The sequence below is a fragment of the Callospermophilus lateralis genome, chromosome 13 (assembly GCF_048772815.1).
Source record: "Callospermophilus lateralis isolate mCalLat2 chromosome 13, mCalLat2.hap1, whole genome shotgun sequence".
NCBI lineage: Eukaryota > Metazoa > Chordata > Mammalia > Rodentia > Sciuridae > Callospermophilus > Callospermophilus lateralis.
The window spans coordinates 18,760,781-18,784,262 of record NC_135317.1 but is presented as its reverse complement, the minus strand read 5'-3'; the positions used below and the strand labels follow the sequence as shown (position 1 = coordinate 18,784,262).

At 37.4% G+C, this 23,482-nt stretch overlaps 1 protein-coding gene across 2 annotated transcripts in view; it reads right to left on the bottom strand.

The window, feature by feature from the left end:
* Window positions 1-15,502, bottom strand: part of Wdr37 (WD repeat domain 37) — a 71,497-nt gene extending 55,995 nt beyond the window's left edge. The window contains exons 1-2 of one of the 2 annotated variants that reach the window (XM_076831798.1): window positions 15,472-15,502; window positions 15,300-15,361 (exon numbers count right to left, since the gene is read on the bottom strand). The gene's annotated coding sequence lies outside the window, so the exon portion shown is untranslated. Of the gene's footprint in view, window positions 1-14,728; window positions 14,903-15,299; window positions 15,362-15,471 lie in introns of those variants that run through there. The other variant, XM_076831797.1, reaches the window with a different exon arrangement.
* Between the last annotated feature and the right edge of the window lie 7,980 nt (window positions 15,503-23,482).

Here is a 23,482-nt window from a genome sequence, read left to right as displayed (position 1 = left end):
AAAATGAGATAGCGTTTAAAATAAAAACAACTCTCCCTTAATGCAACTTCCTCCAGACTTAAGTCTACTGCCCAACAAAGATAACTAACTCTAATTGCATACTCTAACCTATAGTACATTCTAGAGTAATTCAGACCAAAAGAAATATAAGCTATATACATAACTTTTAATTTTCTAATAGCCACATTCCAAAAAAAGTAAACACATGTGAATTTACTTTTAATGATTTATTTAACCCAACATATCTAAAATATCTTACTGTCGATATAAAAATCATCAATGGAGTTAAAAACGGAACTCAGGAGTTGAGTGCTTGCCTAGCACACACATAGGCCCTGGGTTCTATTCCCAGCAACACAAAAAAAAAAGAAGAGGAGGGTTATTTTATGTTGTTTTTATTATTACTTCTTCAAAATTCAATGTGTATTTTATATTCATAGCACATCTCAATTTGAACTAGTCACATGTGATTAAGTTATTCATATCTCTAAATAATTTGAACATTGTAATTTACCATTTGCACACTTTCTACTTGTCTTCTGCTATTTTATTACCCATTCCCTTATCAACATAATTATATCACCATATTAACAATATTTTAAATAGCATGTTTACACCTTACACCTTTTTCTACTATAGATTAACCTGTTTTGAACATGACCTACTTATTTTTTGCTACAACTGATCCCTCCTCCTCTAAAGACAAGCTAACACCACACCACTTCATGTAAATGCTGAGAAAGCAACTCTACCTTTCCCCCCAGCACTGAGTAAGGCAAAACAGGATACATCCATGACCTCTAAAAAACCATCATGCCCAAAAGTATCTTGATTCAGAAAGGGAAGTTGGCCTAAGTCCAAACATTAGAGGAATGTTTGTTATATTAAACGCATATAACAACTTGATAGGAAAACATCTTTAAAATAATCCTAAGGAGTATATAAACATCGATATACTAAGCAGACAGCTAAAACTGTGAGTGCAACAAGGTTTGAACCTCAAGACAAGACTTATTCTAGTATCCTGCCTTCTTCCTGACTCCTCAGACACTACCAGACTCTTGATAGAAATTCCTAGAATGCTATCCCTTTCTTTTTAAATGGCTTTCACTTAGCAATTATAACACTTCCAAACTTTATTACAAATGATTTATGCAAACCATACTATTTTAAGATCACCAGCTCTCTTTTCCTTTTAAACAAACTCAATTGTTTTGAAGGGGAAAAGTCTGTTCAAACATAAAGAAATATTATAACAAAAATAGGATGTATTCACAGAAAATGTTTATGTCTTTGAAATTAATAATATGATCAATGAGAATCTTTCCTATTTGGTTTATTAAGCATTCTAATTACAATCCTAATTATCAAAATGAAAATATTTCTTTACACAGGAGAACACTTTGTAAACTCAATCCATTTATTTTTTAGAGTACTATCATTAAAATAGTAGAAATAACTAAAAATAACCTTAGCATATAAGGAAGATTATAATTCATTCTTCTAAACAGTACTATATGAATGTGCATTGTTTGCCTTTTATCATACGCTATTTAGAACTCTCACCAATATATCATGTTATTAAAATTTTTACAGCCAATCCTAACCCAAAAATATTGTGAGAAATATAGAAAACAGATTGCCTATTACTTATTTAAAAGTCTTTAAAAGTTTTAACTCACTCATAAAGCTTTCAATAGCTCTTAACCAAAACTTTTGTGTTAGTTTTGAAGTTACCATTTTACTATAAATAGCAGGATTACCTTTTCTTAACTTTCTATTTTGAAATATTTGCAGGGGGGGAGGGGGGATAGTAGAGGATAGGAAAGGCAGCAGAATACAACAGACACTAGTATGGCAATATGTAAATCAATGGATGTGCAACTGATGTGATTCTGCAATCTGTATACGGGGTAAAAATGGGAGTTCATATCCCACTTGAATCAAAGTGTGAAATATGATATATCAAGAACTATGTAATGTTTTAAACAAACAACAATAAAAATTAATTTAAAAAAAAAAGAAATATTTGCAGATTTACAGAAGTTACAAAGATGGTACCAAGAAGTTCCATATTTCCCCAATGGTTACATCTTAAATAGTATAATTTGATGATCAATTTGTTTATCTGTTAATCTTGTAGATATATCAGTTTGTTACATAAATTTCTGTAAATCCTACCATAATCAAGATGCAAAATTTCCCATCTCTATAAAGAGCACACTCATGCTACTGATCAATCATAAACAACCCTCAGAGCAACATCCTTAACTCCTGACAACTACTAATCTCTATACCCTCCGCAGAATTTTGTCATTTTGAAAATGTTATGTAAATGAAATCACAGAGTTAAGTGCCCTTTTGAGATATTTTTTCCACTTGGCTTAATGCTCACAATCCATCCAATTTCTGACATGTATCAATGATTATCTTCTTCACATTGCTGGGTAGTATCCACAGAATACATGTTTAACTATAAGTTTGTTTAACCATTCAACTGTTGTAAAACTTTTTAATTCTTTCCACTTTTTTACTATTACAAAGTTGCTATAAACAATAACATATAGGGATTTTTTGCATGAATTTAAGTTTTCATATCCTTTGGAAAAAGAGCCTAGGAGCCAGACTGTTGAGTTGTAGAGTACGTTTAGTTTCTAAAAATTTCTTGAAATTGCACTTACATTTCCACCAACCATTCCATACAAGTCAATATGGTGGCAATCTGTTTCCACTGGATAACTTCCAACCAAATACATGCATTACAATTACTTGCCCAAAACCTGGTACTAAAAGGAGTTTTTTTTTTTTCACAATTTTGTCTTTTAGCAACTTTCTAAATTCCGTGAAATCATATGTCAAAGGTGGGATCATAATGTCTTTGCCATATACTGTGGTTAATGTTTAAAGATTATTTGGCTAATTAAAATTTTGCCTCTTTCTATAATTTCTTCAGTTACTGTTCACCTACCAATTCTCCAAAATTAGTTCTGTGATTTCCTAATCTCTTAATTTTTTTTTCTTTTAATCCTTCTCTTTGTCACAATTTTTGCCTACAAATTTTCCTAATTTTTTTTTAATTTTATTTTTGTCTCTACATTCACACCCTCCATCTTTTTTCCCAGCTGTCTGACTGGTCCTATCATCACTTCCTTTCACACCAAATTCACCAGAAAAAGTCCCTGACCCAAGAACTATAATCTTAAGGATGCAGATACTACTGCTTTTACCTCAAGCCATGTATACTGGAATAAAAATTTTTAAATATCTGATGTCATAAGAAGTTTCGGAGTTTTTTAGATTGATATCATAAAAAGAGAGGGACAAGGAAGTTGCAGGTGATTTTAAAATGAATACTAATTTACCATAGAAATCTGAGCTAGACAATCAAGGAAGTGAAAGAAAAAAAAAATTGATGAGATACTGAAGGCAAGTGAATGGATTACCAGATCTACCTGCAGTTGAAAAACTATTACAAAGGTCTCTTAAGAGACTAAAATAAAAAAATCACTAATTCTCATAATTCCCTGTCAAATAGAATTCCCAAACCTAATTAACAGTCTGATAATATCTGATATACTAAATAATTTAGTAAATTAATCTTAGAACTATAAAAGAAAGAAAATTTTCCACACTAAAAATAAGGTACTTGGGGTCAGGGAGTTAGGTCAGTGGCACATCACTGGCTTAGCATTCATGAGGATGTGATCTGATCCCCAGCACACAGAAAAACAAGTAAGTATGGGCTGGGGATGTGGCTCAAGGGTAACGCGCATATCTGGCATGCTCGGGGCACTGGGTCCGATGCTCAGCACCACGTAAAAATAAAATGAAGATGTTGTGTCCGCCGAAAACTGAAAAATAAATATTAAAAAATTCTCTCTTTCTCTCTCTCTCTCCTCTCTTTAAAAAAAAAAAAGAAAGTAAAAATACAATCTATTTTAACTCTTACACACTGTTGTGCCTGAATACAAACTAATACAGAAACTAAAATTCCAAAAAGAAAATTATTCTCCCTCAAAAGTATTCACATTAATAAGCCAGAGCCAGAAACTCAAAGGTCAAATGTTTTCTTTTATATGCAAAAGCTAGAGTAAAATAAAGGAGGAGGGAAGGATAGAATATCATCAAGGTATAGTAAAGATCAGTAATATAAAAGAAGATCAAGAGGCAGAGTGGGGGGACAGAAAAGGGGCAGAAATGCAGAAGGAATTCTTTAAAAAACCATGTTATGTGCATATGTAAATATACTACAGGTAATTTCATGTGTAAGTAAAAAGAACCAATCAAAAATAAATAAATAAACAAAAGGAAGTCTAGAGGAGTTGAGGAAGGAGAAGGGGGATTGTGAACTGAAACCAAATTCCATACATGTAGGATTTTGTCAAGATGAACCCAACTACTATGTATAACTTCAATGACCTAATAAGAAAATTCACATTTGCCCAATATTATAGGACAAATCACCACATTAAGTAAAAGACTATGGAAATAAAATATCCTCCTGGTTTTTTGTTTTTTATTATGCTGTGCTGGGGGTCGAACCCAGGGCCTCCCACATACTAGGCAAGTGCTCTACCACTGGGCTATACCCCCAGCCCCTCCTGGATTTTACAAACACCATTAAAAAGAAAAAAAAAGAAAAAGTATAAATAATCCCTCTGAAAATCCAACCTCTCTATCCTGTCATTCAAATAAACATACTTTAATATAAACTCTCCTTCTTAACTCTTAACTGATTTATGGTCTCATTTGTTCTTATATGCTGCCACACATAATCCCTGCTATTGTTTCTAAGCAAAACAAAAACAACAGACACACAGCTTTGATGCAGCAGCGCTATGCATAGAGCAGATACTTGCCAAATACTTAATAAATTAATGAAATTCATAAGTATAACAGTATTAGTTAGCAAGCAGAATTCCCACCTTTGTAAAAGCTGTAAATGAACACTTAGCCTTCTGCTCCTTTCAAATGGCTCCTTTTTTAAGTAGATACTAATTAAACTGCCACTATTAAATTATCAGATTCTTCTAAGAACATATAATTTGAGGACAGTACACAGCCAAAATGGTTTTCAAAAGCTACAACAAATTACTAATTTGTGCCTTTTTATGAAATAAAAAAAACAATACTTTCTACTTCATATTCAGGGGAATTTTAAACATTTTTCTTTCAAGAAGAGAAAAACAAATGGTTAATTTCACAAATGTTATTCCTGTGCAAAGCAATGGTTAATGGACATTACATGCATGTGACATTAAAAAATATAAAAAGTGACTAAATTTCAACAAGTTCAAAAATTTTAGTAATATTTTATTGTAATAGCACTTATAGGTGAATTACTAGAGAGCTGGAACACCAAACATAATACTGGGAGGGAATGGAAAGCAACCTCAGAAATCTGTCATCAGTGTTAAGATATTTTGTGAATGCATGCCTATCAATTCCATGGATAATGCTGAGCTGGCAGACATCAGTAGATTTGATAAACATCACTAAAATTTTTTAAAGATTTCAATAGCTAAAAGAATTAACTCAAAATAAGGATAAAACAATGTAAAATCTTTTCCTAGAAAAATCATGATAGGAATATTAAGAAAACTCTTATATCACCTCTGGGAAAAGGACTGAAGTACAGATTTTAGCTCAGGACATGCACAAAGTAAATGAATCATCTTATATAGCTACCCAAAAAGAAATGCTAAAAGAGACTGAAAGGAAAAAAATTAATATTCCAAAGACCTCCTGCATCCATCCAGTACTTTGCAAGAATGCTTGCTTGGCAAAAACAAAACTAGGTTGATTTAAAAAAAACACTTTAGAAGACAGGAAATGAAGACTTACAATTTCCTTGCCCCAAAGTCATACTTTTGTTATCTGTGGCCAATGTCTGCTGCCCTGTCTCCTATGTGCAGCATTAATAGAAGAGCAGTGTCCAAAGCAAGGGACTAAAAGTGCCACTCCATTTATTCCACTTCGGTCATATTTAAATACTATGTTCAACTAGCCTAGTGCTCACCCTTAGCCCCAGTGATCCCAGAGGCTGAAACAGGAGGATTACAAGCTCCTGGCCAGCCTTGGCAACTTAGAACTTTTAAAAAAAAGAAAAAAAGGGCATGTAGCTCTGTGGTAGAACACCCCTAGGTTCGACCCCTAGTACCACAATAAACACAAACATATATACATACAGTGTTCAAGTATGTAGACCACATTTCAAATGGAATTCAAGAACACTCGAATTTGAACAGGAAAGTAACCAAAACAGCAAGGAGAGGGTAGTGTGGTAAAGCGGGGTTCTTTCTAGGAAGAGAAAGTATCCTAGCGGTATATAAGAATTATCTTGAGCTATCTTATTTATTTAGAAGTAAATAATTCCTGGAATGCTTTGATGGCCATTAACTCATAGGCCAAAATACTGAATTTAACGGAGATCCATCTGGGCTTAAATGAAATTTCCAAACAATTAGAAGACCATGACATCAGCGTCAACCCACCTCGCCAAGCATAAGGAATGTTGTGGAGTAAAAACCTCGCTGACCATAATGTTGTGGTGTGTTAGTAACAAATCACAGGGTCAGTCTTGAAACAGGACATGAAGTTTTACTGCCAGCACCCAAGATGCAGAGATCTAAATCTCTTGCCACATCTCAACCCCAACTGAGGGTAAGGAGAGGCTTATAAAGCTAAAAACCAAAAATAAAGGGGAAGCAGAAAAAGGAATCATAAACAACGACCTTCTGGTGTGGTTCACACCTGTAATTCCAGAGTCTGGTGTGGCTTATGCCTGTAATCCCAGAAGCTCTAAAAGAGGACATAGTACTGCATATTTTTAGAGGTACCTCGTTTGTTCTCTTCAATTGAAAAGTGTCTGGTGTGCCTTACATCTGTAAATCCTGAGGGTCTGGTGTGGCCCTGCCTAGAATCCCAGCGCTTGAGACAGGGTGTCTGAGGACATTCCAGATCATTAGCCCATAGATTCTGGTAAACAGACAGTGACAACGACAGTCTGGGACTGGAGAGAGGGTCTGTCCCTTGTTTTTGTTCTTTTATTTGTTCTATGTGTTCATATCCATCTCCATCTGTCCCTGACACTGTTGTCTGACTGTTTTCCTTAGTGCATACCTTCCTTTTTATTTTGAATTCTATATTTTTTTGAGCTCATAATTTTGATCCAGCATGCCTAGGTTAATGTGTTTTTCTGATCAGACCTATTTTACTGAACTATAAAGGTTTTTAATACTCTCTTTATTCTGAGGCCAATTTACAAGGGTTAGCTCTCAATCTAATAGGTTTTAAAAAATAAGCTACAAGTCCCTTGTTTGTTTTGTATATGTATGTACACAGGTATGTTGTCATGTCTCCATGTGTTTTGGATCAAAACTGACATTAACATGGAGTCTTGCACTGAGATTTCAAAGGCCTGAAAGCCAGACAAGTGTAGCAGGTCAGATTCCCTACAGGCATAGCCTGAAATGTTGATGCATGAAGTTGCGAGAATAAGCCAAAACTAAAATAGACATCCCAGGGATAAAGAGATGACAATAAAATGAAATGTATGTTGAGGAAAGCTGCTGGTTGTGGACAAGAGCAATCCTGAGAGATAAGAGAGGCCATGTGGACTGCAAAGAGCAAAACCAAAGGGACAGGACTGAAAAAGTTCTTTGGAAACCACATCTCATCACCATGTGCCACAGGATCTAATGTTTACCCAGATGGGTTTTGATCTTGTTTTGGTCCCATCCCTTCTCTCTATGTCCCTATTCCTCCACTTGGAAATGAAAATGCTTACTCTCCACAATTATATATTGAATGTGTTACCTGATTTTGATCTTTAATAGAGGCTTACAGACAAGAGTTTTCCTTGACTCACAGATGAGACTTTGGACTGGGACTTTGGGGCAATGCTAAAACTGTGAAAACTATGGAGACTTTTGCAGATAGACTAAATGCATACTGCACTGTGAAGTGGACATCAGTTTGGGGACCCAAGGGAGAAATGTTATGGTTTAGATATGAAGTGTCTCCCTAAAACTCATGTATGAGGCATAGTTAGAAGTTAAATGACTAGATTATGAAAGCTGTAACCTAATGACTGGATTACTCCATTTGATGGATTAATAACTGGAAAGGACTACTATACTGGATAAAAACTGTAGGCAGGTGGGTGTGGCTGGAGGAAGCAGGTCACTGGGAGCATGCCTTTGGATTTATATTTTTGTCCCTGATACCTTATTCTCTCTCTGCTTCTGGGCTGTCATGATCTTAGCAGCTTTTCTCCATCATACCATTCTTCCATGATAGTCTGCCTTACCTTAGGCAGAGCAATGGAGCCAACTGATCAGGATCTGAATTTCTGAAACTGTGAACTCAGAAGTAAACTTATTCTCTTCTAAGTTATTCTGGGGAAGTATTTCGGTCATAGCATTACAGAGCTGAATAACACAGGTATGGACTACCATACCCTAAATAAACTTTTCTCATCAAAAAAATATTTACATATAAGCTCATAAATTAAAAATTTTTTAATGGATCCAAATACTTTTGGGTCACATGATTTAAAGGGTTCAATTTAAAATTTAAATCAGGTACAAATAAAAGTAAAGATGTCTATAAAATTATTTCTAAGATTTTTCTTCAACAAGGAAGAGACAAATAATACTGTTCAATACACTTGTCTAGTGTCTTGCTTTTTAAAAAATAGGTAAATTAGATTTGACATATCTGAGATTAATCATAAATTGTTAAAGACATCTGATTAATTTACAAAGTTAAAACACTAGCTGTTAAAGTATGCTAACTTCTTAAATTCTATGGGGTGTTATACTTGAACATTGTTTGTTTTCACAAATTGGCAAACAGACAAAAAAGAAAACTAAAAGGTTCTAGGTATAAAATATATTTAGTAAAAAAAGAAAAACATATCTAGGTAAGACTCTGTAGGTAAAGTTGTACTACAGCTAAGTAAACAACAAGAGGGTCTAATTAAGTGATAAAAAGATCTATGTAAATAAAGGGTAAATTTTAAAAGGTTTGTGTGTAACTAAGTTGGTTATATATAAGTAATACAAACAGTTAAAGCTATTCAAGGTTATTCCCTAAAATCAAATATTAATGTACTAATATAATCAAAGTTTGATCTATATGTTAAAATGACAAGGATTTCTTAAAACATTAATTTACTCTTAACATTCTGTCTGTTAAGTTATATTCTCTAGAACAACTAGTCTTTTTTTAAATATTTATTTAGTTGTAGATAAACACACAGTATCTTTGTTTATTTTTACGTGGTGCTGAGGATTGAACCCAGTGCCTCACACATGTGAGGCAAGCACTTTACCACTGAGCTACAGCCCCAGCCCCAAGAGCAACTAGTTAAAAAAAAGGGTTTGTACAATTCTTGCAAACCACAACTGTTATTTAGAGTATTGTATTACATCATACAATCTAAATTTTCTTTAAAAGCTAAACTTGGTTAATATAAAACAACATAATTGTGATGTTATTACTCTTCTTTTGTATATTTTGTGTTCATATCCTTCAGGTATACAAGTCTTTAAAGTAAAAGGTTTAAAAGAACATTTTATTAAGCTCGTGTTCTCCAAACTGAAGTTGCCCATAATAATTATTTCAGACTTATAATGATAATAAATTTTATTGGGCATTTATTTATCATTTAAAGTTCTGTAACCAAACCGAAACCTTATGTTACCTTTTACACTGAGATAAAAATGTAAATGTTGGGGCTGGGGTATGGCTCAGTGATACAGCCCTCACCTAGCATACGTGCCACACTGGGTTTGATCCTCAGTGCCACATAAAAATAAAATAAAAGGAATTGTATCCACCTACAACTAAAAAAAAAAAAATTTAATGTAAATATTGATTCTAAAAGATAACCAATTTCTTATCAGTTTAAAGGTTAATAATGTAAAACAAAAATATTTTGCTACTTTTCCACATAAAAGAAAAACTTAAAAGCTCTCAGTCTTTCTTTGATTCATGTTTTAAATATAAAATTATGTTAACCAATGCTCATACAGACTCAGAAAACAATATATATAAACTTTATAAAATGATATTTAAGAAAGAGATAAAAAATTAGACCTGGTAGTGTCCGGATAGCCTGCCTATTTACATATCATAGCAGCCCCTGCCCTTTTAGTTAAGGAGGCTGATAAGGTAACTTAGCACAATCCCTCACAGTGACAACCCCACACTTTGTAGAGACCCTCCTAAATGGTGCACTAGATAAATGGATAACCAACAGTATTATTATTCAATACCAGAGTCTGTTGCTTGACCATTCTCAGCTCACCTCTGCCCCAGCTCGGGCCCTGAACCCCACCTCATTGATGCCAGAAGATGACTCACACGAGCCCCTCCACAACCATGGAAAAATGCTTGACCAGTTGAGCTCAGAGAGGTCTGATTTGACTGATGTTCCTATGACTGAGGCAGAAGCCTTCCTATTCAGAGGGCAGCAGCCAAATCATAGATGGAACTTGAAGGGCAGGAGCTGCAGTCACCACAGAAACTGAAGTCATCTGGGCTCAGGCACTCCAAGCAGGAACCTCAACACAGGAACTAATTGCCCTGATACAGGTTTTAAGGTGGGCTAAAAGTAAGAAAGTAAATATTTAAACAGACAGCAGATATGCCTTTGCTACTTCCATGTGCACAGAGCCATTTATAGAGGTGGGGGTTACTAACTGCTGAAAGAAAGTTCATAAAAAAATAAAATAAAGATGAAATACTAGCCCTACTTGAGGCAATGTGGTTACCTAAATAGATGGCTTTTGTACACTGCCAGGGTTACCAAAGAGGAGATTCACCGGTTAACAGGGAAACAATTTTGCAAACAAAACAGCAAAACAGATGGCTTAAGTCTCCAAACCAGCCACCAAGGTAACCCTGTCTTTATATCCTAAAACCAGCCTTCATTCCCATCACATTATCTCCACATTATCTCTTTAGAGACGGCTAAAGAAAAGGGGAAACCAAATTGGAACCTGGTGGACTTTTCCTGATTCCAAAATTTACATGCTGAAACCCATTGGGGAAAGAACAAATTAACTGACTTTCTGTCTAAGGCCTATTATATTCCAGGACTAAAACAAACAGCCCAAGACATCTCTGTGCAATGCCCAACCTGCCAACAAGTAAATATCAAACAAGGAAGGCCAACCCACCCTGGGATCTGCAAACGAGAACTGCCTGGAGACCACCTGGAAGTCAATTTCACTGACTCCTTTGAATGGTTGTAAATATCTCTTAGTTTTTGTGGATAGTTTCTCAGGTTGGCCAGAAGCATATCTTACTAAAAATGAAACTGCTTGGACAAAACTTCTTGTCAATGAAATCATACCTCACTATGAACTGCCAAGTGTCATAGGTCAGATAACCTATAATGACTGCAGCATTCACTGCAGCCGATCACAAGGAATATCACAGGCTCTAAATATAAACTGGAAACTCCATGTGCTTGCATCCCCAAAGTTCTGGGCAAGTAGAGTGCATAAACCAGACCCTAAAGTGTACACTCATAAATCTGCCTTACAGACTGGTGCTAGGTGGCCTATGCTTTTGCCTGTCACTCTCTTACAGGCCGATGCACCCCTTATAAGGGAAATCTTTCTCCTTTTGAAGTCATGTATGGGAAACATGATTTCATCTTTTGCTTCCTTGAGAAAATGACATTCATTTGGCAGAAATCAGCCAACAACTTCTTGTAAACTACTTTAAGTCTCTCCAACAGGTTCTGGAAAAAAACTTACAAATTCCTGCAAGAGACCCAATCCCAAGAGACCACTGATTTCCAACATCCGATCCAGTCTGGAGACAATATCTACATCAAGCAGTTCCAAAAGGAAAGGACTGACTCCCAGCTGGGGAGGACCCCACTCCATCCTGACCACCTCAACAACCATGAAGGTAGATAAACTTACAGAGTAGATTCATCACACCCGAGTCAAAACAGCAAAAACATCACCCATGGGGGAATGAATGGCCCACAGAGACCCGACCATCCTCTAAAGACTAAAAAAAAAAAAATTAATGTTTTTCCTCTTGCTCAGATTGTGTTATAATGCCCAGGCTGCTCCTCTTAGGTACAATTTTACCATCACTTCCAATGGAATGACAACTAATCTCTTTCAAAAGCTTCCACCCTTTTCCCTTATACAATAGTGGGGGCCCAATATTTACCCCTTACTGCAAACTGTTGATCGGTTTATTAACCTATCAAGGACCAGAATTGGCAAATGATTGCTGGCTATGCTTAAAATCTAAGCCTCCTTACTATGTAGGGTTGGGTTCCATAGAGATGCCCACAGTATGGCCAAATACTACTTACTGTATAAACTCTGGACCCAAGTTTACTTTAGGGGTGTATCTAGAAAAAGCCACTTGTATTGGTTTTCCTAATACCGATATGCCTCCTAACTTTCCTGTGGACATTTACTCCTATAATATTTCTGGAAATTATACTGTATCTTATTTTGCTCCTAATGACACTTGGTTTGCCTGTGACACTGGTTTGTCTCAATGTACCTCTTCACAGCAATATCCCAACATCTGCATTGTAGGGCATGTGTTACTTCAGACCTACACCTACAGTAGGCCAGGAGGGTCTCCAAATCACTTATGTCCAGATAAAAAGGGCAGTTCCTCTCCTCATTCCAGGCCCTTGTGGGTTTAAATGTAGCAGGAGCAATTGCAGTGGGTCCTGCAGCCTTAATAAAAGAGAACAGGGACTCACCTCTCACCCAGGAGGTAAATGACAATTTAAGCCACTTAGAGCAGGAAATCAACCATTTATATGACCAAGTCTAATATTCAGCTGAAGTGTCACTTCAGAATCATAGGGGCCTAGATCTCTTGTTCATGTTCCAAGGAAGGCTCTATATGACCCTAAGGAAAGCTTGGTGCTTCTGTGCAAATAAATCTGGAGTCATTAAAAGTTCCTTTGCCAAAATAAGGAAAAACATACAAAGGAAAAATCAAGAGTTAAAACAAAATAAGTCCTGGTTCCAGAGATGTTACAAATGGAACCCTTGGTTGACTACCCTCCTCACTGGCCTAGCTGGACCTGTAGTCCTAATATTCACAGGATTGCTCATTGGCTCTTGTCTTAAACTAGCTTATTAAATTTCACTGAACAACACATTTCCTCTGTTAAACTGATGTGTATGTGCAGCCACATACCCAACACAGAATAATCAAGGATTTGATTGTCTTTAGAAGAGGGGGAATATTATGGGCTGATTTGAAAATCCTGACCAGACTTACCCCATTTTGTTCACACACCTTACCTTATGTGAAGTTGGTCCCCTTCCATATGGTGCCCACATCTGCCCTCCTTGCCTCCTGACTGCAAATTCCTGGTTTGGCAGTACCAATGTATAGAGACATGTCTCTTCTCCTTCCTCTCTTCTAAGAATGTGATTTTTTTAAAATGCAACTTTGTAACTTTTTTATAACCTGGTAATTTTCCACTTTTATGAACTGTATCTTGTGATTATGATTGCATCTTCTGCCTCCCCAGCTTTTGTGTTTCTTAGCTTTATAAGCCTGTCCATAACCTCAATCAGGGTCAAGATGTAGTATGAGCCACACCAGACGCTCCTTCATGGGCAGGCTCATATTCATTACCACAGGGGACCCAGAATCTTACAAGGCAGAGAGCTCCCACAACTAGACAAGGAGAGTACCGCTTCTGCGTTCAAGGCTTCGGGATCCCCGTGAGCCTGAGATCTCTCTAGGGCCTCCAAATGATGTGGCCCATAAGTAATAAATCACCGGGTCAGTCTTGAAGCAGAACATGAAGCTTTACTGCCATCAGTTGAGATGCAGGAATCCAAATCTCTGGTCACATCTCAACCCCGACTGAGGGTAAAGACAGGTTTACAAAACTAAAAACCACAAATAAAAAGGAAGCAGGAAAAGTAATCATAAGCAATCATAATCACAAAACACACTTCATAAAAAAGGGGAAAATTACTGGGTTACAAAAAGTTACAAAGTTGCATAAAGAAAAAAAATCACATTCTTAGAAGTGAGGAAGAGATACATCTTATATATTGGTACTGCCAAACCAGAAATTTGCGGTCAGGAGGCAAGGGGGACAGATGTGGGCACCATTCGGCAAGGGGCCAACTTCACAGAGGGTGAAGTGTTTGAACAAAAATGGGTAAGTCCGGACTGATTTTCAAATCCGCCCATAACATTCGGATGTTTCGGTTCACAAGGTGAAGGGCTTATTCATGCAACTTTGGAAGGCAGGTAAATTACAGGTGCTGCTGTTCTATTCGGAGAACAGCTGCCTGGCCAGTGGCAGAGGACACGGAGGAGAGGAGAAGCCTTGAGAAGAGAAACCAAAAGCACTGCGCGGGGCAACCACTCCGGCATCCGCTCACCGCGCGCTCCCGCCCCTTCCAAGCGGCCCTGTCAAGGCCCCCTCTTTGCAATCGTAGACCACCAAGTGGCTTCCCGCGCGACACTGGCAGCCCGGGCAGGTGCCGCTCTGGGGCACGAGAGGGAAAAAGGGCGCCGCGAACACCGGCCCAAGCGACCCTGACACCGTTCCACGCCGGCCCTGCCACTGCCGCACGGCGACTCCTCTTCCGCAGCATCCTCCCGTCCACATCGACCCCTCCCCCAGACCCACCCCTCCTCCAGGTACCACGGGAAGGACACCGAGCCCGACAGCTGGGAAGATGGCGGCACTTACCTGTCACAGCAGCTGTGCTCTCCACCGTCCGGAGCCAGCCCGGGTGGCACTCAGCCCGTAAGTCCCCACGACACGGCCCGCAGTACTGACCCGCAGACCTGCAGGACACCGGCCGACTCCGCACTGACGCGACCCGGCGACCCCCAACTTACCGTGCCCGCACTTCCGGCACCGCCGGAAGTCCCTCTTGACCACCGCCCCACACCCAGAGCCACCGGAAGCTCCGCCCAAGCGTGGCGCCTCCGGAAGCCTCGCCCTGGCTTCCGCCCCGCAGGCCCAGTTCCCCGCAGGTCTGTGCGCTGCGCTACGGTGCAGTCGCCCCGCCACCCTAGCTAACCGTAGCAGGGTACGAACGGGGGCCTAACGAGTGACCTGGGGAGGGCGGCGAGCATGGCGTCCCTGGTGACACGGGTGGGCTCGGACACCGGAGGACTCTAGCCTCGCGGACACGTCGGGACTCGTGCCCTGAGCGAGCCCGGCCCTACAACCCCTTGGCCACCCAGGTGCTCGGGCACCGCCTCCTAGGACCCTGGGAGCCTCCAGCTGGGGAAAAATCACCCGAGCTACTCACCGCAGCAGGGGTTCCGGGGGGGTCCACGATCAGGCAGGTTTCAAATCCATCTGTCCTAAAAACTAAAGATGAGAAGGAAAAAAGTCCCTTAAAAAGCAAGTATACTGTTTATAACAATCAATTCCGAAATCTTTCAAATCCAAACCGTTTTATATGCTAATTTGCTGCTAACCGCTTAACTGGCAGCGCTCTGTGGTAGTCTTGCTATTTGCCTGCAGGGGAGCCTGATGGAGATAGAACTATTAATATTTCAGCTTATCTGCAGAAGATGACTCACCCAGTTTCCTTCTGAAATATTCGATCACCATTGGCTAAAAAAGAGAAAACAGAATCAGCTGTTCACTGCAAAAGGTGGGACTTAAGCTTTAATCTAGGTTGGAAAACTACATAATAGACTGGAACCATTACATAAACAGGCTTCTCTACAAACAACTCTACCTGAGTCTTCAAAGCTCATCTGGACTAAATCAAAAGTACAAAAGCATTATTTAAAGTATTATTTTAAATTAATACTCGAGATTCAGATTCAAAAAGCAGTGATATGTTTTTGGAGAAGAAGCAAATTTAATGTGCTTGAGGATTCAAATAACCAAAGATATATGTAAAGTAAAACGTGAAGTTACTTCTGCAGTTAATATAAAAGCTTATCACTGGAAACAATTCTGCAAGATGAACTAAGATATATGGATTCTTAGAGAAAATCATTTCCAAACTAGGAGTTTGTCACAAATATTATTTAGCAACAAATATTATACAAGACACTCTGCTAGGCATAATAGCCCACATTATCATATTCAACTAACTCACATTCTACTAGGTGGTTTTGTTTTGCAACATAACATCCATAGTTTGTATGGCACTTAAGATACTGTTAATAGTAATAATGTTTTTCTTTGATATATTTAGGATTCCACAAAAGCCACAATTGAGTACATTATGCGGTATCACAAAACCAAAAGAAAGGAATCCAGTTTTGAGGGCCAGTCAATTCAAATAATTTGTAACTTCTTTAATCCCCAAGAACACAAAGTGGAAACTACTATTCTAAACTGAATTTTACCTAAATATGAGAATGTTGAAATGACTTCAGAAGTGAAAAAGACAGCATGCAGCACAAGGATTAAGATCCAGATGCCAAAGCCCACATTATCCCCACTGTGTATAGTTTGATAGGGCTGCAGTAACAAAATCACAGAATAGGTGGCTTGAACAGAAATTTTCTCTCTTTAGAGTTCTGGAGGTTAGACCTCCAAGATCAAGTTGTTGGCAAGGTTGTTTCCTTCTGAGAAATATGAGGGTGAATCTATCCATGCCTGTTTCTGGAGTCTACCATCAATCCTTGGTGTTCCTTCTCTGTGGCAGTAAAAATTCAATCTTCACATGGCATTCTCCCTGTATATGTCTGTTTCTTCACTTGGATGACTAATGAGGACATCAGTCAGTATTGACTTGCTGACCTAGGTCACCTGGACCTCATCTGTGACACTGGAAGAAGAACTGATGGGTAAATGCTACCAGTCTCACGTTGAAAAATATTATCACATCCTCTGTGTTAAGTTTCACCCACCAAGTACTTACCATCTTTCCTCATTCTAGTTTTTGAGTAGAGCCTTCTTTTGTGTATTGTCCATGTGACAGACAAAAGGGAAAACTATTCTAATCTCAACAAGTATGTTTGGTCTTCAGACTTTTTAGCAATATGTTTGGTGTGTGTCTATAAAAGGAGTATACATGATTTTGCATAAAGAAACAAATCAGCATTGTTCTCATTATCTTGACACTCAGATATTTTCAAAATGAAGTAGTAATCATGGAAAAATGTTGGAAAACTCTACCTAATTAACAATCAAATGTTTATTGTAAACCTGTTCCAGATGGTGTTAGAAAACCATATCTCTGTTGGCAAAAGGTACATACAAATGAAAAAGAAGATTCTTTAAATAACTTTATACTGGTCTCTAAGCACACAGTTACTATCCTTTTGTTTATCAATACCACATAACTTGCAAACCCATTTACATTATATAGCAGTGGCACAGTTATTGAATGAGGTATTGTTATGCCTCTCTTATGGAAGAATGCTTTAAGATATTTAGTTACTATCCCAAAGCAGCAGAATAAGTGGTTGAGGTGAAACTTTCTCCTGAGTCTCTTCAATTTTTGTTACTATTAACTACATGAAAATAGCTGTATGAATCTGAGTTGCATAAACAAGGCTAGGTATATATAGTAAACTTTCTCTGTTTTTACATTAAGAATCCTGCATTTTTCTGTATTAAGATTACACACAAAGATACAATGATGGAGCTATTATTGTGCCCAATCTGATGGCAACATTTTGCAGAACAGAATCTTCAAAGGTCCATAATATTTGGTCAGACCACTCTATGTTAAAAATCATAAAATCAAAGAGAAAATAAGTCTGTCTAAAAGACAAATATAAAATCCCACCTATTCAGGAGTCTGAAGCAGAAGGATTATAAAATTAAGGCCAACCTGTGCAACTTAACAAGACACTGTCTCAAAAAAGAAAGGATGGGGATGGATGTCAGTGGTAGAATGCTCCTGGGTTAAATCCACAGGACCATAAAAAAATAAAAAGCATTGAAGATGCAGCTCAATAGTAGAGCACATACTTAGCATGTGCTAGGCCCTGGTTATATCCCCATTACCACAGAAATAAATAAAATGTAAATATAGGAATTCTTCCTTCTTGTCCCCTTTTTAAGGACTCGTGTTATTCATTGGGAGATTGGGAATTGTTTATGGGTGTTTAAAAATTGCAACAAGTTTAAGGATATAATTGACTTTTATTAGAGATTATAGAATTAGGAAGCATCTCATTCTAAAAAGAATGAGTGCTCCTCTGAGCATGACAAAAGAGTTGTTTTTTATCAGGTGGAAAGAAGGAAACAATAACATAAAAAAAGTAGGTTGGCTAACATCAGTTTGCTACAGGTTACTTTTCTTAATAATGGTTAAAGCAGATGAGACTTCCTTATTAACATAGCTAGGGTTGACTAGGCCCTTCCAAATAGTTACTGTGAACCTCCTGTTTTCAGAAGAAACTGATATGTTCAGGAGATTTACCTGGTTCCTTAGAACTCCAGTTTATGTGGCACTTAGCATGAGTAACACCATGTCAGTTTGATTTGTTGGGGCCTAGTATAGGAACTCAGTTCAAATGACAGCCTTCTATAAATTTTATTGAACAATGGAAAAAATGGAAGGAACTGTAGAAGATATTATTGTTAAATGTTTAAGTACATGTTTCTTTGTGTGTGAAGTGTCTACTTATGTGGTACCTTACTGGCATCATCAAGTCAAATAACAACAAAATCTTAGTTCTGGAAGCTGGAATGGTTTCTGCCTTTTTGCTCCTATACCTAATATCCTAAGTAGCCACACAAATTAAGAAAGAATCCTGGCTGGGGGTGGTGGATTGTGCCTGTAATCCCAGCAGATTGGGAGACTGAGGCAGGAGCATAGTGAATTCAAAGCCAGCTTCAGCAATTTAGTGAGTCTCTGTCTCAAAAAATAAAAAGGATCTGGGTGGTTAAGTCAGTAGTTAAGTGCCCCTGAGTTCAATCTCTGGCACCTAAAAAAATAAAATAAAAGGATCCAGGCACCAGTAACATTTCCACCATGAACTATTACTTATTTAATAGGCATTCATTTTCTCATAGCTACCTTTACACTGGTGTGAAGACACAAACAAAATGTGATCCCAGACTTCAAAGAAATTACAAGTCACTTAAGGCAAAACTAAATATGAAACAAAATAAAGTCCATTAAGCATGAGCATGATATTAACTATAAGTACATTCATAGTATAAAAAAGAAAATGACTACTTTTTGTTTGAAATAGTTGAAGAATGCACAAAGGAAATTTAAACTGAACTTTGAAGGCCAAATAAGACATACAGATTGGGAAAGAAATGGATGAAGAAGTGGCACATTTTAGACAGAAATAAAAAGATGGAAAGGATGGGTAGAAAAGTGACAGCAAGAAAACTGGTGAAACTGGTGTGAGCGAAGGTAATGTTCCAGAGAATAGTGAAAAATGATTTTAGAAGACCAGAACATGAGAAGCCTTTACAATGGAACCCCATAGTATCAAGGAAGTAGGTACTGAGGAGTCATTGTACATTCCTGAGAATGGAAGCATATAAAGAAAGAGTAGGATTCCTCTCCAGATGTGCTTCTCTCTTGACTTTCCTCTTACACACTGGCTCCTCAGTAATCCACATGCTGCCCTTTTCTATTCCCACTCCACACCTTCTTGTATCCACTCTTATAGTTTCACCTATAGTGTGTATGTTTATAGATACAAATCTCTACTTTTAGCCCACAACTCTCTCCCACGATTGGGACTCTTTAGTCAGTGTACAGTGTACCTTTACCTGAAGAGGTAGTTGAGCACGTGGCTAGACTAGAGCTAGATCTCCCAGATTTTAATCCTGACTTTTGCTACTTACTGGATGTGTTATCTTGGGCAAGTTGTTTAACTGCTGTGTGCTAACTAGTAAAACAGGGATAAACATTCTGTCTTTTACACTTGTGTATTAATCAAATTAATACATGAGAAAGGGAGAGAAAAGGGGAATTGCATGGAAACGGAGGGAGACCCTCATTGTTATACTAAATTACATATAAGAGGTTGTGAGTAGAATGGGAAAATAAACAAGGTGAGAAATGAATTACAGTAGATGGGGAAGAGAGAGAAGATGGGAGGGGAGGGGAGGGGGGATAGTAGAGGATAGGAAAGGTAGCAGAATACAACAGTTACTAGTATGGCATTATGTAAAAATGTGGATGTGTAACCCATGTGATTCTGCAATCTGTATTTGGGGTAAAAATGGGAGTTCATAACTCACTTGAAGCTAATGTATGCTAATGTATGAAATATGATACGTCAAGAGCTTTGTAAGGTTTTGAACAACCAATTAAAAAATAAATAAATAAATAAATAAAAGAGTTGACATGTGTAAAAAATTAATACATGGAAAATATTTATACTAGTACCTGAGGCACATTAAATATTCAAATGGTGTTCACTTGAATCAACAATTGCATATATGTCAAGGTTTTTGTGAATGCAGGAGACAGCAAGGGAACTTAAAATTCATTAAGGAAAAGAAGAATTCTTTGATTCTTAAAATGAAACTGAGAAAAGGAGTCCAAGTGACCACAAAGACAAACTGAAACCAGGGACTCATTCCATCTCTATGCTTTACTTCTCTCTGCCTACGACCTTCAATCTCTTATACTATAGACCATCTTCCACAAGGCAGATTATCATCATCTGGCAGTTGACAGGATCACATTCTCAGTTTCACTACCAAAGAGACACTGAACCTTTTCTCATTGTTACAATTTTGAAAATCCATTGGGAGAAATACTGGATGGCCATGTTGAGGCCTTTACTCACCCAACCCTATATTCAAAGGGCTAATTGCAGTATCCTTAAAAGTCATATTATTAGAACAGATGGAGGAAATATTGCCCAAAAAAGGGAAAGTGATTGTGCATACTATAGAAGATGTGCACACTGTAACTTAGATTTCCCAGGCACTATAAATAAAACATATCAGAACTGTTTATATCCTTTGTCTATTTTGGTTCTACTGGTCCTCCCCATATACAATTTATTTGCATAGCCTCACTCACTTTCTCACACCAGGAACCCAGGAGTCACCCTAGACTTATCCCTCCTTCCAATTCAAGTACTATATCTTGTCAATCACCTAAGATGCATTTTTGTTCATGCCTCTAAATTAGAGATTTGTCTTAGAAATGTATCAGATTGTGTGTTTAATCTTTTGTCTAGATAAGGCTCCTTAATAGTAGCCACTAGATTTATTTTGGTATCCCCAATGCCTGACATAAAGGAAACAAACACCTTGTTGAAAAAGTAAACAATAAATGAAGGACCAAAAAAAGCAGAAGAATACAGGAGGATTAAGCTTTAAGTCTAGTAATGACAACAATACTGAAAACAAAAATCTTATTGATCAGCTTTCATAGTAGGCATAATTCTAAAATGACCTCCTTTTCTAAGAGGACATCTAAAATAATGTTCATTTCTAGTCCCTGAAACTAGTAAATATAGGAGATGATTCCATGGTTGTCTTATATGATGCAGTCAACTTTAAGATAGGGAGATTTTACCAAAGGGAGCATTTAAAAGCAGAGATTTACCTCCAGTAGATGGCAAAAGAAATCAGGTTGAAAGTTGGATAAGGACTTGATGTACTGCTGGTTTGAAGATGTAGGAGGCCTGCATGAGGAGGAATATAGGTGGCTCTAAGAAGTTAGTAGGATTTTAAGGGCATCTACAGTATATTAAACATCATGCTTGACTCTTCACTTGTACATCATCTCACTTATTTTCCATGAAATGCTCTGGGAATCTGTGGTAGCTCTACAAGTTCATAGGGTAAAAGTTTTGCTGCTGAACTAAACCCAGGCAAGAGAGTCTGTGCTGAGATATAAGAACACATAAATTAACATATTCAAATTAACATACTCAGTCTTCAGTGATATTAAAGTATCTTTAATACAAAGATTAGAAGAATCAAAAACCCCAAGCAAATGACCACACTCCATGTAGAAATGGCTATGGGGGATATGCCCTCCTACAGCAAAATCAGAATCAATGCAAAGGCTGTGGATACCACACCTCTGAGGTATCTAGATGATTCTAGGATACTTTGGCAAGAGAAGGCCATATCCTAAAAAAAGTGCATAAGAGTGAAAGAGAATCCATACCAACAGATGATAAAACTCAACAGAAGATTACAAGAAATATAAAAAAAAAAAAGCTGGCATGATGCTTCCTAAAGCACAATTCACCATACTGACTCCAAAGATATAGAAGTGGATGAAATATCACATATAGAATTCAAAACAATGATTATAAAAAGGATCAATAAATTCTAATAGAACACAGAAAAGCAACTGAATGACTTAAGGAAGTCAGTATAGGATATGAATAAGAAATTCAACAGGAGATAGATTGAAAAAGAAAAACATAACTAACTCTTGGAAATGAAAGACCAAATAAATGTTCCATCAAAATTCTGATAAAATAAACCACACTGAAGACAGAATCTCAGAGCTGTAATAAAAAGTAGCTGGCCTTCGACATTCAGATATTACAAAAGAAAAGAAAATAAGTAACCATATCCAGGATATACAAGAACTCTGGGACAACAGTACTAGACCAAATGCAAAAATCATTGTAATTAAAGAGGGTTGCAAGATACAGGGTAATGGCATGGAAAACCCACCTTGAAAATGAGACAGACATCCAGATACAGGATAAATTCAGAAAACCACATAGAGAAGATCACAAAAGAACTTCTCTATGACACATTATAATTAAAATGCCTAACATACAAAACAAGGATAGAATTTTTAAAGTCTCAAGAAAAAAATATCAGTTTACATTCAGAGGCAAGGCGATCAGAATCACTTCCAATATCTCGGCACAAACTCTAACAATCTAGGATGGCTTGGAATGATGTGTTGCAAGCCCTGAAAGAAAATAATAATAATAAAAAAAAACTTTTCAAAATGACTAGAAACTAAAAGAAGTCATGATTACTAAGCCAGAACAACAGAAAATACAACAGAAAAATAACATAAAGACAATCAAAAACAAACTACAGAGTTCATAAATGGACAAGTCTCATTTGAAGACTAGCTAAGTAAATGAGAAACAGAAAAAAATTAAACATTAGAAATTAATCAAATGGGGCCGCGGAGGAGGCAGTATGAGAGGTTCTTAATAAAGGTGCTAAGAAAGAATATAAGACAGGAAAATAATTAAATATTTTCACTGTGGAAGAAGAGAACATGAGAGGAGTTTTTGGAGCAGACAGGAGAGTTCAGTTGTTGTGAAAAGCAAGGAATCCATGTCCTCCATTGCTGGGGATCTCTAAGTCACTCGCTGGTTTTGCTGAGCTGGGTCTGGGTTCCATCCAGAAATAGAAGAGAATGTTTACAAAAGAAAATACATTCTTCAGGTTTCTGTGCTACACTGGATCTGAAAAAAAAAACTACATGGGGAACACTAAGCATCCTGAAAGCCAGGAAATGGTGATATTGGCCATTGGGGATTTGGTCTCAAATGCGGTAATTTGCTTAAGACAGGACTAATACTCAGTGTACCCCAGCTT